The sequence below is a fragment of the Zeugodacus cucurbitae genome, chromosome 6, assembly GCF_028554725.1.
Source record: "Zeugodacus cucurbitae isolate PBARC_wt_2022May chromosome 6, idZeuCucr1.2, whole genome shotgun sequence".
Taxonomy (NCBI): Eukaryota; Metazoa; Arthropoda; class Insecta; order Diptera; family Tephritidae; genus Zeugodacus; species Zeugodacus cucurbitae.
Genome location: NC_071671.1, coordinates 58,868,916 through 58,889,071, shown reverse-complemented (window position 1 = coordinate 58,889,071; position 20,156 = coordinate 58,868,916). Strand labels below are relative to the sequence as shown.

At 32.1% G+C, this 20,156-nt stretch overlaps 2 protein-coding genes across 11 annotated transcripts in view; one reads left to right on the top strand and one right to left on the bottom strand.

Moving 5' to 3' along the window:
- LOC105218914 (G-protein coupled receptor dmsr-1) overlaps window positions 1–20,156 on the top strand; it is a 463,512-nt gene that overhangs the window by 37,724 nt on the left and 405,632 nt on the right. For all 5 annotated transcript variants that reach the window (XM_054234674.1, XM_054234670.1, XM_054234668.1 and 2 more), the window contains exon 2: window positions 1,775–1,813. The gene's annotated coding sequence lies outside the window, so the exon portion shown is untranslated. The remainder of the gene's footprint in view (window positions 1–1,774; window positions 1,814–20,156) is intronic.
- The window catches only part of LOC105217474 (pneumococcal serine-rich repeat protein), a 159,170-nt gene that overhangs the window by 11,312 nt on the left and 127,702 nt on the right, over window positions 1–20,156 (bottom strand). Inside the window, exon 1 of one of the 6 annotated variants that reach the window (XM_054234648.1) lies at window positions 13,972–19,693. The exons of the other annotated variants lie outside the window; for them this stretch is intronic. The gene's annotated coding sequence lies outside the window, so the exon portion shown is untranslated. Of the gene's footprint in view, window positions 1–13,971; window positions 19,694–20,156 lie in introns of those variants that run through there. 6 annotated transcript variants of the gene reach the window in all.

Sequence of the window (20,156 nt, the reverse complement as noted above, 5' to 3'; positions counted from 1 at the left end):
ATTCATCATAAATACGTATCAACATTTTTGTATCGAAACAGCTATGTGCCTCAACTTTTATATTGCATCACAACAATATATTTGTTTTTGTTTTTTTTTTTTTTATAAAACAAGTTGTGTAGCATTTTTTCGAAAAGTTATTAAGAATTTTGTTTTGCCATAAAAATGTTAATTAATAAAAATAATAAAAAAACAATCGTTTCTCAGAAGCGTACATCAAGCATTTGGTGACTTAATTTAGAACTCCAATACTTTTTTTCGAATAAGAATGCTAATTACGAAAATTCGACGCAGACTTAAAGGCAACAGGCGGCAATAAGGTGGTTCGCAGTTTGTATGAGAGTTTGGCAGTTAGATTTTTTTAATATTCATTAAGGTATTATTATATTAGGTATAAGAGACTCAATGTTCGAAAAAACAATAAATTTCAAAAATTTGTTTTTTTTATATTAAAAAAAAATTTCAAAATTACTTTACTGTTTTCGAAATTCAAAACATTTTAAAAAATCTATTTTTTTTCAATTTTTTTATATAATTTTTTTTTTTTTAAATTTTTAGAATATTTATTCGAAAATTTTCAAAATATTTTTTGGAATAAATTTTCTTTTCATCTTTTCAAATCAAATTTTTATTTGCTAAAATTTTATTATTATTTTTCATTAAAACATTGTATAAAAACTCTATTAACCAATTTTCATAAGAATTCGCCAAATTACTATTTTTTATCAATTATGCCAAAATTTATAACCGATAAACAAACGCACTTGAACAAAGTAAGAAATGCACACCATTCATCAGGCATAATCATAAAACAAACACTAAAAATAAATATCAACCGAAATACCCGAGCGATTAGATTATAATTTTTTTGCTTCAATTTCACCATAATCAAAAACATAAACAACAAAAGAACACGCTTAATTGTGCACATTGTGTTTGGACACGAATAAATTGCGTGTAACTGTATTTGTGTGTTTGCGTTAGTCATTTATTGCATAAATCACACAGGTAGTTCAGGACTTTCAAATAACACGCCGCCAAATGAAAACAACTTTACATTTATGAATTTCCTAAGGTGTATGAATATATGTGTGTTGTTGTTGTTGTTGCTCATGCAGTGAATAATACCGTTGTGCGATGTTTTTTTTTCGTTCGTAACTAAATGGCCAGCCACTTTGTCTGCGGTTGATTTTCCCTTGAATTGTATTGTAATTAGTCAAAAAAACCACACATCTACATATGCATGCAACCATAATGACATGAGTAATTGATTAAGTTAAGTTAAAAAAACAGCAACAACAATGCTACGGCGACTCAATACAATTTCTGTTATTTGCATATGAGTAACTGCTGCGGTTAGGTTAGTTTCTCATTTGGAAATTCATTGAAACGAGTTTTCGTATCGCGAATTTAATTGGTTGGAAATATTGTTGTTGTTTTTTTTCTCTTTACGTTACGTTTTTGTTCTGATGATGAAACAACGTGCTGTACATTCATAACTGAAAGTGGAATTGTTAAGCGATTTTTGTTGTTATATAAATGACTATGTATTGGCATAACAATTTATAAAATTGATTGTGTTCGGTAACGATATGTGTGAGAAAATAGTTTCTAAACGAATTAAAAAGCTTTAAAAAACAGTAAAAATAGTGGTTCTCGAGTAAAAACTGTGCCACCTAGCTTTAGCTTTTGATAAAAATAATTTTAATGTAATCACTTTTGTTTAAAAAATTTATTTTAACATTATTTTAACAGTATTTTCTTCTTTTTTCAGCGACTCCACTGTACTTTTCGCCATATTTATTGTTATAAGGTAAGTGCCATATTTGTTTTGGTTTTTTTTTTTTTGTTTTTTTAATGCCATGCATGTAGAATCCATATTAAAATATATACGATTTGCTTAAAAAAACATATTTTTGGACTTAAGAAGCTTTTGAAAGCTTTAAACTGCTAAAAGCTATCATTTTAAGCTTTCACACTGACATTCGGAATAATTAGAAGTAAATTTATTAGCACGCATTGTATTTTCATAGCAAGCAAATGTTTTTTGAAATATACAAATTTTTTATTTTCACTTTTTTTTTAATAAAATAATGAGCTTTCACAAATATGAAAAGAAATTGAAGTCGACAGCGAAGAACAGTGATTTGCAACAAAAGCTTATTGCAATATCGACAATAAAAGCTCAAAGCTTCTCGACTATTAGGTAATTGAAAGCTTTCAGTTATAAAAGCTCTTTCACATTTCTTTTATAATGTGATTTGGCAACAAAAGCTGATTGCAATATCGACAATAAAAGCTCTAAGCTTCTAGACTATGAGGTAATTGAAAGCTTTCTGTAATAAAAGCTCTTAAAATTTCTTTAGAAGCATTTGTTTGTATAATTTGTTTTTATATATTTTATTTTTTTTTCGACAAAATTCTAAGATAAAAAATTCAACATTCCCAGCCATTCCTAATAACACTCTATAAAATTTGATTTATACAACACTGCCTCAACTACGGACTACCAACCGAGTGTTAATTAATTGTTTGCTCGTTACAAAGTATTAAAAATATATACATATATTCACACACTTTCGTGTTATATTAAGTAATATCTGTCATTTGTATATTTTTATGGCATTTAAGGCACCTTTTTGTTTTGGTTTTTGGGGAATTTCACATACTCAACACATGTTGTCGCTTGATTTATCAACGGACGCGCCTCGGCAACGCACAAAAAACACAGAAATCAAGTGTATTTGTGTTTTTTATTTATATTTATTTATACAAACAAACAAAAATATGTCTGTGTGCCGCTTTAAAGTATTTTTATTTGCATTTTGCAAGTTTATTATGAGTTGAGGTGGGCGTGTGCGCTTTTCTTGAAGAATTTGAAGTGAGGTTAGGGTTTGAAGTAATGTTTTAAGTAGGCTGATTGACTGTTTCTTCGGCATTTCTTTATATAAATAGTATGCTTAATGTATATTTTAAGATTGTATGAATTTTTTTTTTTTATTTAAATATGAAAAAAATTGATTTTTTTATCATATACCTTATTAACCTCAAATTTATGCATAGACATTTCCTCAAACCACTTCTAAAAATCGTCCATATGAAATTAGTAAATCATTACTAAAAACTCTCATCATCACTCAGCAATCTGCTGTGCGATCAGATATGTAAGTCCACAACTATTTATAGCTTTTATTGTCGATTCTTTTATGTGCAGAATGTGTGAACTAGACAGATGGATTGTGGAAATAATCACTTATGTATGTACTTCAGCACAATATATACTACATACATAAACATTTGTACCACACAGTTTGAAGAGTGTTAAAAATTGCACTTAGTTGTCGAAACACACAAAAAATGTATAGCTAAATAATAATTATGGCAATAAGTGAGTGCGTCTCAAGTAGTACAATATGTGCATAAAAGCTGTTTAGTCCATGAAAACAACAAAAATGAAGTAATAATAAAGTAAAACAACGTCTTGCGAGTCATTTAATTGCTCCGCTGTTACTGATAATGTGACCACTGACGTCAGTGGAAGTCAAGTGATTGACGAAGCAACGAAAAAAAAGCAAGAATTACGAATGTATAAGTAATACGTACGCAGGAGAGAAATAAAAGAACGAAATAAATACATAATTGAAATAAAGACAACGCATGAAACTGATTATAAAAATGTATGCGAAATTTATATTTTTTTCAATTGTGAAATTTAAAAAAATTATGATTTTCGAAATTTCGGAATCGAGAATCGAAATGAGAAAAAAATAACTTTTTTGGAGCAGGAATAAAAAATGTGGAATTTTAAAAAATTTTGATTTTCGAAATTTCGAAATCGAAATGCGAAATTGTCGAACTTTTTTCGAAGTTTAGGCGAAATTGAAAATCGATAGTTTCAAAGCTTGGCAAATTTAATACAATTTGCTCAAAATTTAATTTTCTGCTTTTTTCAATGAAATTCTCAACATATTAATACAAATCAGTAATTTGTTTCTAAAATTCGAAATTCAAATTCAAAGAAAATAATATAAAATTCCTAGAAATTTCCAATGTATTATACACATAAAAATTCCTAAACACTCATACATCTGCAACAAGCTTTATATAAGTCATGTAGAGCAATCACTAAATAAATGTATACCAAGACACATTGGGGGGCTCTACTGTAGTGCTGAATGGCAGGCAATAAGTGCTGATAAGCAGCAGAAATACAGTGAACAAAGCAAATAAAATGAAACACTGGCTATGACGAAAGTGCGAAATTTTCTATATAAATATATACAAACCAATGTACGAGTATATACTAAATTGATAAGCATGTACGAGTACTTTAAGAAAACATTTGCAATAGAAACGGACTTTTGAAATAAGAGCAAAAATGTTAGATAATTTAGTAGAATTATTATATTGCATATAATTAAAAGCTTAATTTACATAATATATAATTAAGTGTACGACTCTGCAGAGCAAATATTAATAGCATGTAATCTATAATGAAATTCTAAGTTCTATGTCGCATTCAGCTGATTTTCTGGCTTTGTAATTGAGCTGAATTATAAATATACTATACTTGCAGTGATTTTAGCATAATTTTTATGTTTTCAGCGGCGCTGAATACAGTTTTGCTCTGTGCTTACAAAAATGAAATAGCTCATAAGAGTTTTTTTGTGGAAATTCTGCAGCTGAATTTATTTTATGATTCATATAATTTACGTAAAGTAAATATTTATTTTTTTTTTGAGGTTTAAATGTAGCAAAATTTAGTTGTTGACAATTCAGCAGAATTTTTTACTTCCAAATGTGGCTGCAAATTTGATTTCGTATACCAAATTAAATTTTATATTAAATTTATTTACATTAAATGTTATATTATGAATAAAGTTATCTGCATTCAGCAGCATTATTTATTCAAAAATTTTAAGACAACGTGTTTCTATTTCATTCGCAATGATATTCAGCTCAGCTGAATAAGTTTTTCAACAATTCAGCGCTATTTTTGTATCATAAATCTCAATTTTATTAGATTTTCTTTTGAAATGTGTCGACTATTCAAGCGCTGAATAACATTACAAGCTATTAAACTGATTTTTTTATTACAAATTTATATAAATACTGATAAAAGGACACATACAGACTGAACAAATCAATGATACTATTTGTTCAGCACTATCTCGCAAGTCTTTACCACAGTAGGTGTTGTAAATCGTATTGATTTCCGCTACAACAACAAAAACATATTTACTGGCTAGCCCACTGACTCATTTAACCAGCAACAGACTGTCAGACTGGTAACCGCAACTGTTACTTATATCAGCCACAACAACAACAAAAGCAAAGCGCGCTTCTTCGCTTCATGACTATGTATATGCTGTGATGAATTGTGCACACACGCCAGTTATGATAACAGTAAAACACACATGTTGTATAAAAGGCGTTATCGTAAGATTAGAGCGGATACCCTCAATTGGAGCGATAAAACACTACATGTCTTGTCACTTGCTCATTCACGAATGTACATACTCACTTCTTCACTCACTCACTTATTCACTAACTTGCTGTCTTCATAATGCCACCGTAACTAAGTACTAGTCGGTCACTTTTATCACTTGTTATGGCTTGTTTTTATAAAAATTTTACTGTTTCGTTAGTGACGCCTTTGTAATTAAAATAAATTTTTACTTGTTGTTGTTGTTCGGTGTTTATCACGGAAAAAATTTTCATATGATATTTTTTCGCTTAAATTCGCTACACTTTGCACTAATGTGTTTAGCTAAACACACGGCGAGTGTATTTGTTCTTTTGATTACTCGCTAGACATTTTTTTGCAAATTCATTTAGTAAATAATAATCATACAAGCCTGTAGATACATATAGACATGTGTTTACACATATTTCAATGTTTGCTCTGTTATCCAGCGCACGCAATTTGCCACTACACATTACCACCGCACTCCTCATAAACCCCCTCTTCGCTTTCACTTACTCGTACGATAATGGCGGCGACCGGCGGCAACAAGTGTGTGCGAATCGCTATACAAACAACCAGTCACAAACGACGGTGTGTGTGCACGTGTACTGCGATTGAGTTTGAGAGAGTTGGGCCGAGCAAAAATGATGTGTGTGTGTGTGTGTGTATACGTTCGCTTTCTCTGCACAAACAAGTGGTGCGCCCGTGCGTATACGTAATGTAGATTAGCGTTATTAATGATACGCCGGCTCGACTGTCATATTTGTTTTGCTTGGCGATTTTTTATCTGCGTTTTTTTCGTTTTTCATGCCCGCAATTTTTTGTTTTATTATTTTTGTTTTTGTTTTTGGTTTCAATAACGCAAAAATGTGTGTTGGAAAACCAAACCAACGAAATGATATTTATTATCTAAGTATAGCGGTGTGGCCACTTTTTGCGGCGTCTTAATATTTTGCTTTAATTGATCATCGTTTGGCGTGTGTGACTCAGTTAATGATAAAAATAAGTAAAAATAAATGCTTTGCTGATAATATTAATCAATCTGTATTTATGGATATCGCAAAAACGGTCCGTGTCAAATTGTATTGTTTCTTTAATAGTTTCTTTACAGAAAGTTCACTTACATTTGTGGTGGCATAATTGATAAGTATTTTGTTGTGGCGTTAGAAATAAGTATATAATATATGATAAATATGCGAAATTTGTGCTTAACCTTGAAAGCTTTTAGCTTTTTAGTTTTACAGTTACCTTCAAATAAATTTTCTTTTTGAGCAGTGAAAGCTTTATTGCAAGATTTATCAATTCAATATACTTTTTAAAATTTTACTTATGAAAAAATTTTTTATAAAAGCTTCAAACTCCTGAAAGCTTTCATTTTTAGCATTTAGAATATTAATAAAAATTGTATGAAAGTTTTATTTTATAGCAATCATAATTACAATGGTATTTATTAAAAAAATTATATGAACGTTAAAAACGTTATAACTGAAAGCTTTCAATGTACATTTTCATAAAAAAGAAGCGCTTTTGAAATACAACAGAAAAGCTCTTATTTGCACTAACATTATTTATGAAATGATGAGCTTTAATATATTTGAGATGAAATAACTAACGTAGTAGAGCTTTTGTGAAAGTTTTAAATTTCCGAAAACTTTTAGATTAAGCTTTCGGTTCGAAATTTGTAGAACTTAAACGAGTTTTAATAAATTTCGGATGAAAACAAATATGATGCGGAGCTTTTGTGAAAATTTTAAATTACGGAAAGCTTTTATTTTGAGCTTTCGCTGTTAAATTGGTAGAAATTAAACAAGTTTTAATAAATGTCGGATGAAATCAGCTGTGTAATAGACCTTTTTAAAAAGTTTCAAACTACGAAAAACTTTCATTTTAAACTTTGACTGAGCTTTCACTGTTAAGTTGATAGAAATCAAAAGTTTACGAAAGTATAAAAGCATATTTACGAAACTTTTTTAGGAAAAAAAGCTTTGCACTTGAAAGTTTTCAGGAATAGCGAGCTTCAAGAAATAGTGGTTATGAAAAAAATGTTTAAATTTCACTTTTGTCTCCTTTAGTAACAATATAACAATAGCAATTTTAACTATAAAATCTTTCAGTCCTAAAGCTCTCGACAAATAACTACTGAAAAGTTTATGTCTTGAAAGCTTTTATCCAAAATCTCTGTAACTATCTTTTTACTCTAATTAAATACACTTATATACAATATGTAAAGTCCACAAACCCCCAAACAACTCAGAAGACAATTAAATGCCAAAAGCTTCCACAATATTTCGCACTCAAATGAAACAGCTGTCAAATGAGCAACAGTAGCAAGCTGCTGCCAGCTAGTGTTTTTAAACTAAACTAGACACGCATACAATGTGAGCATATAACAACAACAACAATAAATATAAAAACAATGTTTATAAACCACAACACTTGTGTAGATGGTCACATGCTCACTAAAAGGAGGCAGGGCTGGTCAGCGGTGGCATGGCATCGCACGGGAGAGATGCGTATGGTTTGAGGAAAGAGCAGCAGAGGCCAGCTGTTGATTGACGTCCAATGGCGCTTGCAGACAAGTTGCTGAATTGTTGGAGCCGTTGAACTGACTACACTAATGTGTATAAATACTTTTAAGTACGTCTGTACGTAAGCAACGTTGTTGCTCATTTGTATGGTTAGTTGTGATGCTCAATGTGCGTAGTTTTGAGAAAAATAATTTATTACGAATTGTGGGTTTTGTATTTTTTGTTGAATTGAGTATGTTGTGACTATGTGTGTATGTTTGAAGATTGCTCTATTTTTGTTCGATTTAAATGGTATTTTTAGCCTTTTCTTTTTAGGTTTTATGCCACAATGATTTTATTAAAATTTACAGTTTGTTAGTTGGAGGTGAAATTCATTCGATGATTTGCTATAGTGCCAAAGTTTATGCCGAATCGTATTTTCGAGTCTTAAAGCTTTCAGAACTTGAGTTTTCACTAAAAAGCTTCGAATACTGAGCTTTCATTACAAAAATATAAATTTTATTCTAGTAGATCTTTCATTTAGCTGTGCTTTAAAGCTTATTGCATACCAAACAAATAATAAAAGAGCTTTCATTTCGTATGAAAGCTTCTAAATCAACAAAAAAGTATATTTTTCAAGTTTTAATAGAGAAATATATGAAATTCTTCGAATTTTCATTGACACAATACAATTTCAGAGAAATATAGCGCTCTCTACAATATATTTAATAGATAAGCCGTAGAGCTTTTTCATGCACAATGGATAATCTCACTAACAGCTGTAGCTATGGTGATAAACGAGTAAGATAATATTTTGCACATATTTAGCGTAAGTTTACTTTACTCATTTTAAACAGATAAAATGTGAAAATAGAAAAAGTACCCACACCAACTTGAAAAGATAAACATTTGAATGATTTTTTTCAAGAATATACACAAGTAAGCAAATATGTGGATCTGGTGTGGTGTGTTTATTGTTTTGTTCTCGTTTCTGTTTTGCATAACTGCTTAGCATTCAGCAAATGTTATAGTTTCGCACCCATTAGGTGTAATTAAGCATTTTCGCTTCACTTGTCTCATTCAATTAACATATTGTGGCGTCTAGTGAGGTAGATGTGAGATATAAAATAAAAAGATTTCATAGGAAGTCTGTTTAAAATTGTTAATTTTCTTTTAGTTTTTTGCCATCAGGCATTTAATATTATATAATTTGAATATATAAATGCGCTGCATAAAAAAATAATAAGCGCAAATTTTACAAACTTCATTAGAGTTTATAATACTAAAGCTTAAAGTGCGCTGAATAGCTAAAAACTGTATTCAGCAGCGCTAAAATTTAGTTTTTTACAAGAAAGTTCTTTTAGAAGTTTGTTTTGACTAACCATTTATATATTCAGCTCAGCTGAATAGTGGAAATTTTAGTATAATTCTAAAATTAGTAAGAAAAATGTTTTCTTATGTAATTATATTTAGGAAAAACGTTATTTAGTTGCCTATAATAACTAAAACTAACCACAAACCATTTTAACACAAGTTAGTAATAAATAAAAACTGCGCTGAATAGCTCAAAATTAAATTCAACTCAGCTGAATATCATTTCTAAGCATTTATCTCTAACTTTTAAATGTTTTTAAATTATATGCGCACAAATGACACGTTCGCGAAGGCGCCTAACACTAGAAAATTGCATCATCTCAAATTAATATACATATATACATTGCATAGTACGAGTGTTTCAATGCTTAATATGAGTGAAAAACAAATATTTACAGTTTTACTGTTCGTCTTTGTAGCGCCCGTTGTCGCTGTGCAAAGTACAAAGGTACGCGGGTATGAAATGAAATTATCACTTAAATGACAGCAAATATGAACACAACAGTACAGTAAGTAATGCGACAAACAAACAAACCAGTGAAGGAGTGTAAATGCGATTGTGAGCAAAATATCAGGAGAGGCGTCAAAAAATTATAAAACAATGTGCTGACACTAATTTAAATGAACAACAACAACACCAACAGCGTATGTACTCCAATTACAACAGTAGTTTTGTATGTGTGTGTGTATCTGATTGCACTTGTGTATATTAATATGTCTATGAAATATATGAAAGTGCTTTTGTCGAGCGACAAATTGACTGTGGCGCGCATATTTCACCGTTGGAGCGACACAAAAAGCAAAATATTGAAGCGCGCTTAATGACGCGCTGAATGTGATAATGGCGAGTCAAAGCGCAGGGCTACAGCGGCAAAAAATTATATTTAAATTCAATAATATGTGTGACTACAACAACTTATCTCTGATTGTGCGAGTCAAATGTCAACTCGGAGAAGTGTGAAGAATTGAAAGAATATCATAAAATATTGATGGCGTGTACTTATGTATGTATTACCACCAGACTGTCAACGAGTACAGCATCATGCACGTGAATTCGTGGAAGTCAGCAAAATATACATTTAACATTTTCAAGTTTGCGTTAATCAAATTAGCTAGAATCTGAATTTCAGTTAGTTATCAATCAAAATAAAATTGCATATTTTTTTTAATTTTTTTTTTTGTACATTTATGATCTTAGCCTAAGCACAATTTGTGTTATCGCTAAGTGCGATGAAATTGTTACGTCAATGAATTTAATTTGTTAATTCATAAAGTGCGCTGAATGCCTTTAAAACACAATTCAGCTAAGCTGTATATAATTTATTGCTACAATTTGGTATACCGCTTGTAGGAAATCCATATTTTTATTACATACACCCACAGTTAACATTAATAATGCGCTGAAGTGTGGATTTTATACTTGAAATATGCGTAATATTACACTTATTGAGTACTGATTTGTTTAGATTACAATTCAGCTTGTAGTTTTTTCGTTTTGATATATAAATAATTGTTAAATGCAAAAAAAGTGCATTTAAATCGTTCGAATATTATTCAGCTATATTTATATTGACTTTTATAAAGTAAATAAATACAAAATGCTTTGGAATTTAACACAAATACAAGTAATTAAGTTAAATAAGTGCGCTGAATTGCGAAATATAGAATTCAACTCAGCTGAATAGCATTATTTTGTTAGACGTTTACGTTAACTTGCTGTTTAAGCATTGGCTTACAATGCAGCTCCTTTTTTAGCTAAATTACATAAATTTTTTATTTTTATTATTTTTTAATAATTAAGTGACACATTTTTCTTCCAATTAAACAAATCATATGCGTAATAAAAAATTTAGATATACAAAAATATGTCTTTATTCTGTAATAACAGTAATAATAACATCACACTCACTCCACGCCGATAATTGTAAAATAAAAATAACCGCAGTAACAGTTAAAAATCAACACCCATAACAGACATAACAAAACTTGAACTGCAAATAAAAATAAACGTCGGCAATCATGCGATTTAAGCCACCGTTGTGCCGCGTTTTTTTTCTTCATTTCGTGTTGCAAAAAAGGTGCGGCAATTAGATGTCGTCGTCAACGACATTATTATTGACGCTAAATATAAATGCATGCATGTGTTTGTATGTATTTATATGTAAGCGCCTGTTGTGTTGTTGTTGTTGGCACTTTGAACAATTGAAATGACAAAAGCACATTTAGCTACCTTTGAAGGTACGTCATCGCCGCATCAAAATGTGCATACCTGCTTATATACATATGTGTATGTATGTATGTACGTGTGTGTAAGTAATAATTGTTAAGCGACGCTCGCCGACAAGTGCCGGGTTGCGGTAAAGGAAATTGAAACTGATTTTTTTGTACGTGTGTTTTTGGTATGTAGCTACCTACATAGTATGTACATATGTTTGTTTGTACACATGTGCAGTTAAATGTTTTATTTATTTCTTTATTTTTGCTATTTTTAAGTTCTGCTTTCGCGCTTTCCGCCTCACTGCACTCATTGAAATATTTACTCGCTGCTCGTTGTATTTCGCGATTTTTTTGTTTTCCCCTTCTTGTTGTTGTTCTTGTATTGAAAATTTATTTATATTTGCACGTAATTAGAATGCGGATTTCTTGTAAGCTCACAGCTATGCATTTGTGCTGTTTACCGTTTGGCTAATTATTCGCCAAATTATTTATATCGCATCAGTTCAGCATTGTTTTGTGGTGATTGGTATGCCGTGTGGGTATTCCCTGAAACATGCTAGGTGAGTCCCAAGTCAAACGGACAGTGGCGGCAAGTAGACAGAACATATTTCGAAGAAATAACACCTGTGTTATGGTATTGAATTTATTGGAAGAAATTTGAAGTGATCACATTATATAGTAGAACAATTTAGAGAGAGAGTTGAGTCAAACAGTTTTTTGACTGTTTAAATGAGCAGCGAAATACATTTCAATAGAACTATAGTCTAAATTCTAAAGTAAAAAATAAAGAAATCTCACAAAAAGTACCGTATGATCATTTGCAAGGACCCACCCTATAATTAGATAACAATTTTTTATAGCCTTGAGACGTTCCTCATTATCTACCTGAAGATACAAGGTCAGGTCAACTATTAATATTATTAAAAATTTCCAGAAATAGATCTATGACAATAACGATCACTGCTCTTGTGAAATTATCTCCTTATCATTGAAGTATATCGAAATCACCTATATTGTTAATATTAACATCCAGAAATCAGAAAGTTCTAACCGAACCCTCCGAAGCCTCCCTAAGCCGATCACTTATTAAATCTGTCAGCTAATAAAGTTGTGTTTCTAGCAATTAACTTGTGAAATCCACAAAATGACATCATATGATCATATCATACAAACATTCATAGTACTAAATATATACAAGTACAAACTACTCAATTAAATAATTGAAATTTACAGTATGTACTCAACTGATCGACAGCGATCATGTCAGACACAATATTTGATTCAATTCAACATACATAAATTAGCAGAATTACTGCAAATTGAGCGATGATTTAAATTTTGTTATTATGCTGTCATATTACATGAACTTTGAGCTGGGCAGTTACTTATTTGCCAAAGAGTATTAAGTCAGGCAAAAAGTTAAACTTTCAATACGAGTAAAGTTCATATTGGAAAATGTTGTATTTAAACTTGAAAAGAAAATGTAATGAAGCGAAGGAATTAGAATTTAAATAAATGTAAAGTGCGTTGAATTAGTTTAAACTTTAGTTGATACTAAGTTTGTTTAACTATAAGTGTATTAACGTTGAAAAATTAAGCGCCGAATACTTTCAAATAGCATTCGGCGCTTTCAAATAGTATTCAGCACGATTTTAATGACACTGTATGCACCAAAAATAATTAATATTGTAGTATTGCTTCAAAAAAGTAGTTTTCAGCTTCATCAAATAAATATAAAGCGCTATATATTTTTATTTTTAATTGGAAAAAATATTTTTTTTTACTTTAAAATTTGTAAGCAATAGCGCTAACTAACTCAAAACATCATTAATAATCGATTGTTTTAATTATAATGTGTTAAACGTAAATAAATTCTAATTCAGCTAAGCTGAATTACCCAAAAATATTACTTACAACATTTAAAATGTATTATAGCTGCTTAAAATCATTTTTCAGCCGTGCTGAATTATAAAAAAATTAAATAAATATATTTAAAATTTTTTTCTACACAAAAACTAAGTTTCACTCACTACAAATGTAATTTGCTTTATGCAAAGCCACATTCATTCAACTATTTTTTACAACTTAAATGAAATGATTGTAGTTTTCGCGACGGCTTCCCTCTCATCAAGGTCAGTTGTTTATGGCGCACATACATAGGCTTACAGCAACGAAAAACACGTCACCGCACAACTATTAATAAACATTTGCGCTGTGAGAACGTTAAATTAATAATTGATCACCGGCACGTAATGTACAAGTGCTTAAATATTTACATAACTAAATCGCTTCAAATATATATGTGTGTGTCTAATTAAAGTCGCGTCATACAATAATTGACTGCAGTTAAGATTTTAGGCGTATAACAACTTATTAATTAAACAATTAATACTGTACAACACTTACGCGCTTGCTTGCTGCTTACTTGCTGTGTGTAACTTGTTGAATTATTAATTTTTTATTGTCGCTTTTCAACACGAGATTTCAGAGACGGCAAGCGCAATTGGAACAACAGCGGAAAAAATGTGTGAAGAGCAACAGCGCGACGCCAGCAACAATAACAACGGCAATTGATTTATACACGCCCAGCAAATCCATGTGCACGCGGTGGAGGTGTTTCATACGTACTACACTATATATATTTGTATGTATGTATGTATAGATTTAGTAGTTGGCGACCGCCGCGCGACGTCAACTAATTTATAAACAAAACCAAAAAGGCACCACACCACACGCCTGTTTAACTAAGCGGATGACGCGACGGACGATTGTGTAAACGACCGACAGACGTTTAGTAATTGAACACTTGACTTGTTATCGAAGTGCCGTTGAGACGACGAGCGCTCGTATGAGTATTGTTTGTAAAATGCGGAGCGCGGTGTATGCGAGCGCGCCTGTAAAGCACCAGACGGCGACTCACCAGCTAGTCAAAGGTGATCGTGTAACGCGCTGACGTTTTTTATGATTTTTTTATATTTTATTTAATTATTTTTATTTTAACTTTTTTTGTTGCACTGGTTCACTTGTGTTTCGCGGAAATAAAACGAAATTCCAGCGAATACAAAAAGCGCATACAATTTTTCACTTCACAAGTATTCACACAGTCAAACACAACACTTCAAAATATTTGCGCTTGTATTTTTTTTTTTTGCTTTCTTTCAAATTAATTATATTTTATTTTTATTATTGCTTTTTGTGGTCACTTCTATTCACTGTCAGCGCACAAGTTTACGTAGCACGAAAATATGCGAAATATTATTCCAAAAAGGCGAGCGCACAACAACTGGCGTAACTAAGCGCCTAACTGATGCGGCAGACTGAACTGAATTGAACTGGTGCGGCGATGTTGATGTCGATGGTGATGATGATGACGACGACGACGGCAACGACGTTGTTGTATATGTATGTTTGCGTGCGCGTGTGTGTGTGTGTGCTGTTTGCGAACGAACAGGAAAAGTGGCCTAAGCGAGAGGCGGCACAGTTGTTGCTGCTACTTGACGCTGCCTATTAATATCACCAGTTACGCGCAGCGCAATAATTCAACGCGGCAAATGCGCGCTGCTAACAAAAACAAAAGGCAAAAACCAACACACACGTTTGTACAACGAAAGAGCACAAGCAAAACACACAAATGACAAAAAGGCCAAAACGTCAGCACGAAATGAAGAGCGCGCAGCGTGTTGAGGGGGCAGAGCGCGTTAGTTTGTCTGTGTGTATGCGCGCGCGTACGTATTGTGCCGTAAGCAAAACCAAACAAACGTCAACAACAAAACAGTTCACTTTTGTACACTTTAGACTACGTTGAAAATGTAATAATAAGTAATAAGGAATTTCTGCGTTGGCAACGTAGACAGTTGTCGCTAATAGTCAGCGGGGTTGGTTGGGCGGCAACAGGCTGTAAGGTTGACGACAGCCCACACCATACGAACTATGCGAGCGCAATTACTATGTATTACAATGTAGGCAGTAGTAGGCGCGCGTTGCACGTTACACTCATATATATAACAAGCACAGCACAAAAAAAAAATATATTTTTATATATTTATTTGATTATGTGACGCGCTTCGAGTAATATTTAACGTATAAAATCGACCGCGTTCAACTTGACTGTGCGCGCGCTCTCTTTGGCTTTGTGAACGACTTCGCATACGAAACGCGACTAGACGGACGAACGAAATTCATTCAATTTCCAAGTAAAAATCATAAACCGCACAAGAAACGCACACCAACACAAAAGCGCGCGCACACAAACACACACACACGCGAGCATATGCAGAGCAGCTCGTTAAACGCAACACACAGATACACCGCATGTCTGTAGGTATGTACGCGCGTCTGCCTTCAATGAGCGCTTATGATGTTATTGTGTGTGAGCGCACGCGTTGGTGTGTGTGTGTATGCATGAGTAAGGCAACCGAGCAGCTGAGCGCAAAAGTAAATAAAACAAAAAGCAAAAACGGAGTACAATAAAAAAGCTGTTTATAAAATAAACGCGACGAAACAAAGATGGAAAATAATAATAAAAGCAAACATATGTTGGGGGGGGGAATGCGTACATACATACAAACAGACATACATACCTACATACATAATAGTGCAAAGGCAAGGTGTATGTATGTATGACTTCGAGCGACCCCAAAGACAAAGAGCGCGCGAGAGAGAGTGAGCGCGCTCTCCCAGCGCTAGCTTGCAAGAGAGCGTAAAGTCAGCGAAGACAAAAACAATAAACGTTTGAAGAGATAATGGCAGCACAGCTGCGACCGCGAACAGCAACAAGTTCCATTAAAGAACATATAATCAAGGAACTTGTAGTGTGTTGTGTGTTGACTACTGCCAAATGGGCTGACATGTAGCGGGCGCGAGGTGTGCTGTGACAGCACAATGAAGCTAGGAATGTAATACAAACATAACTGACTACATACATATGTATGTATATTTGTACATTTGACTGTATACTGATACAACCGCCACTGCTGTTGTCTGCCACTGTATATTCAAGTGGCGCGACAGCGCATACCACAAAATTCACACTTACTCACCAACGGGGCTATGAGGCCAAACTATGAACCATATGCGGTGTAGTTGAGTAACAATGGGCAGTGCGGTAAGGTGAACGGCGCACACAAAGAAGCTGAAGAGGCAGTCAGCAAGACGTTGACTTACATACATACAGGCACAGCAAATTCAATGAGCTGCCAGTCGACCAGCTAAATAAGCAAACCAGACGTTTGAGGCATTTGCACGGTCAGTTGGCGTCAGCGTCGCTGCTGCTATAGTGTACCGGGCGCGCAGCAAAGTCATTTATTAATAATTATTTATGTATGTTTATGCAGAAAATTTGTGTTGAACTGTAGTACATACTGATGTACATATATATATACTATGTTTGTATGTACAGTGCATACATGTTGCTCGTTTCTATTAACGCCCTGTTGGTAAATTTTATAATTTTTGTTATGATTAATTGCTGAATTTTTAAATTTATTATAATTTTAATGTACTAGTTTTCAACTGGTCCACAACTAGTGACTTGGTAGTCATATTGGTAACTAGTTGGGAAATTTTCTTCTTTTTGTATTGATTAATTTCCAAATTTTTAAATTTTATTGTGATATACTAATTCTTAATTGGTTCAGAACTAGTTACTTTGTATACAGTTTGGTAACCAGTTTGGTTTTAAATTAATTTTGTGTACGATTTGGTCAAATTTACTTGAAAATTGATTGTTAACAATTTATCGACGTATTTAAGCTCTAGGCAATGATTCCAGCTGGTTTTGACCCTATATCTGTTAAGAAGTTCCCTTTTTTAAGTATATCTGGTGGATCTTTGTGGATTTTTACCCAAAAATTACTAAAATATAATAAAATTGCCTTAAAATCAAGCAATTGATTTTTCAAATTCAATATAAAGGCACTCAGGTCACGTTATTCAAGTGAATTAAAGGCTTCTAGTACTTTTCTCCTCAATTAAAGTAAATATAATATAACAGTGCGGCAAAGCTGAAAATGAATACTTTCTGTCTATCAAAAAATGTATTTTTTTATAACATATTCATAAAAATTTGCTTCCAGAAAAATTTCTATAAAAACCTTATCTCGAAAATTACCTTCGAACTAATTCACAACTAGTTACTTTACAGCCATAAATGACACTTGTTGTAGTGAAAAATTATTATATTCTGTTTTCTTAATAATATCGATTTTTAGAAATTTTTCTCGAACTAATTCACAACTAGTTACTTTACAACCCTAAATGGTACTAGTTGCTCAATAACTAGTAAGAAATGTAGTTACAATGTAGTTCCAAATAGCTTTAGCTTTGATTTTAGAGAATTTTTACTACAATTTATTACTGTAAAATAAGAGTTATTGTAAACCAGTCAGTAAAAAAACTTAATAATACCCAACTATTGTTTAAAAGAGTTCTCCGAAAACTATTCCAACGCCAGACTAAACAATAATAATATCCTATAAGTCATGTACTCATATAACACCAACAACTAGCGAACCTATGGCAATAAACGAACGCCAACGAAACGAATTAATGCAATATAGACGAAATGCCATGGCGTATGAGCAACAAAACTGCGGTAGCGCCGAAGAACACGCAAACCTATGCGCATACATAGCACATTAAAATTTATTTAAACGCGCAAATGATATGCCAATAAGAATGGCTACCAACAACAACAACACCAACAACATACATAAATCATACAAACAATCAGCAAATAGTAAAAAGCGAAGTAAAAATAAAACCAACGCGAACTCTACTCAGCGACAACGGCTCAAATAGCAAAAGCAATGCAGTTGAAGCTGAAAAAAATTGCAAACTACAGCAAGTTGAGAGCTGATAGCTATAAAAGCAACACAAACAACAAAAGTGATCGCAAAAAAAAAAAATAAACACAAAAAACCGAAGTTGCTGAATAGACCGTTGATCGTGGCTGTTTGGCTGGCGAGTGAGCGGATTTTGTCGGCGCACAAATGTTTGCTTTTGTTTTTGTATTTTTTTTGTTTTTGCTATATAATATTGTAGTTAAATAAGACGAAGCCACAACACGCTGAGGCGGCGGCAAACTGCAACAACAAAAAGAAAAACGAGTTGTGTTGTAGTTTATTGCCAAAGCCGTAGTGTTAATTGTCGCTGACTAAGTAAGGTCTGGGGAGCACCAGGCGAACAATAACAAAAGCGAAAATTACAAAACCAAAAACAAAAAAAATATTGCACAACCGTTTGCACATTAAAATGCAAAGCGTACAAAAATGTAAATTGCAATGGAATATGATAAAGCGCAATGAACGTTGTACGTACAAGCGGGATTGGTGAACTAAAAGCGGTGTAGCGGATGTTGGTACGAGTGGCGAAGCACCTATAAATAATGTAAATAAATTAAGGAAATTAAATTTGAAGCAAAACAATTGAGGAACTGAATGGCTGTAGGAATGTATAGCAAACTAATAGAGAAATAAATCATATGCTGTATACCGTTTTGATTGAAACAATTTCGCTGAATGAATGAATTTTGTAAATTTCCAGCTTAGCTGAATCACATTTAGAGGGGCTGTGAAGTTTGCTTAGAATATATTTGTAGTAAAACAGCATAATTAGCTTAAGAGTTGATACTTGTAGTGAAAAATAGCTATACTTTTATACAAGTTATGTGCTGAATAACGTTTTGAGCTATTCAGCGGAATTTTTTTTACTAATTTATAACTTCAAGTGCTTCATTCTGTGATATTTCATTATTTTTAATCAAGTTCAGACTTATTCAAAAGCGCTGAAATAAATTTTGACTTCATGTAATACAAAACACTAAGCTGAATAGTTTTGTAAGCTATTCAGCGCAATTATTTAATTGTTTGATAATTTTAAGTGATGCGTTCTTTCATATTTAATTAATTTTAATCAAAATGAGCCCTATTCAAAAGCGCTGAATTAAATTTTATCTTCAATTATTTAAAAAAATACGTTAAATTCTTACGTTTTTTCTGTATATTCGCTTTAAATGTCTCTAAAAGTAGGTTTGGAAAGAACATAAATCAAAATAGAATAATATAGTGAAAAAGAGTTTCAAATATATGTTGTTTTGAGTTAGTCAGCTACATTTTCTTGCAAAAAAACTTAGCTGAATACCAGTTAACTGCATAGAAACGAATTAAAACGTATGTAAATGAAGTTTTAAGTTATTCAGCTACATTCTTTTTAAACAAAACGTAGCTGAATAGCAGCTAACTACATAGAAACGAATTAAAAAGTATGTACATGAAGTTTTAAGTTATTCAGCTACATTTTCTTACTAAAAAACTTAGCTGAATAGCAGTTAACTGCATAGAAACGAATTAAAAAGTATGTAACTGCATTTTTAGGCTATTCAGCTACATTATTTTTAAACAAAACGTAGCTGAATAGCAGCTAACTGCATAGAAACGAAATAAAAACCTTTTTTTATATTTGAAACAAATTCAGCTGCGCTGAATACGATATAAAATGACATAAGATATTTTTTAAAGTGATATCATATGCTTAATGACAGTGGTTGTGTGTATTTGATATTTTTAAGACTATAATATGCCCTTAATGACCTT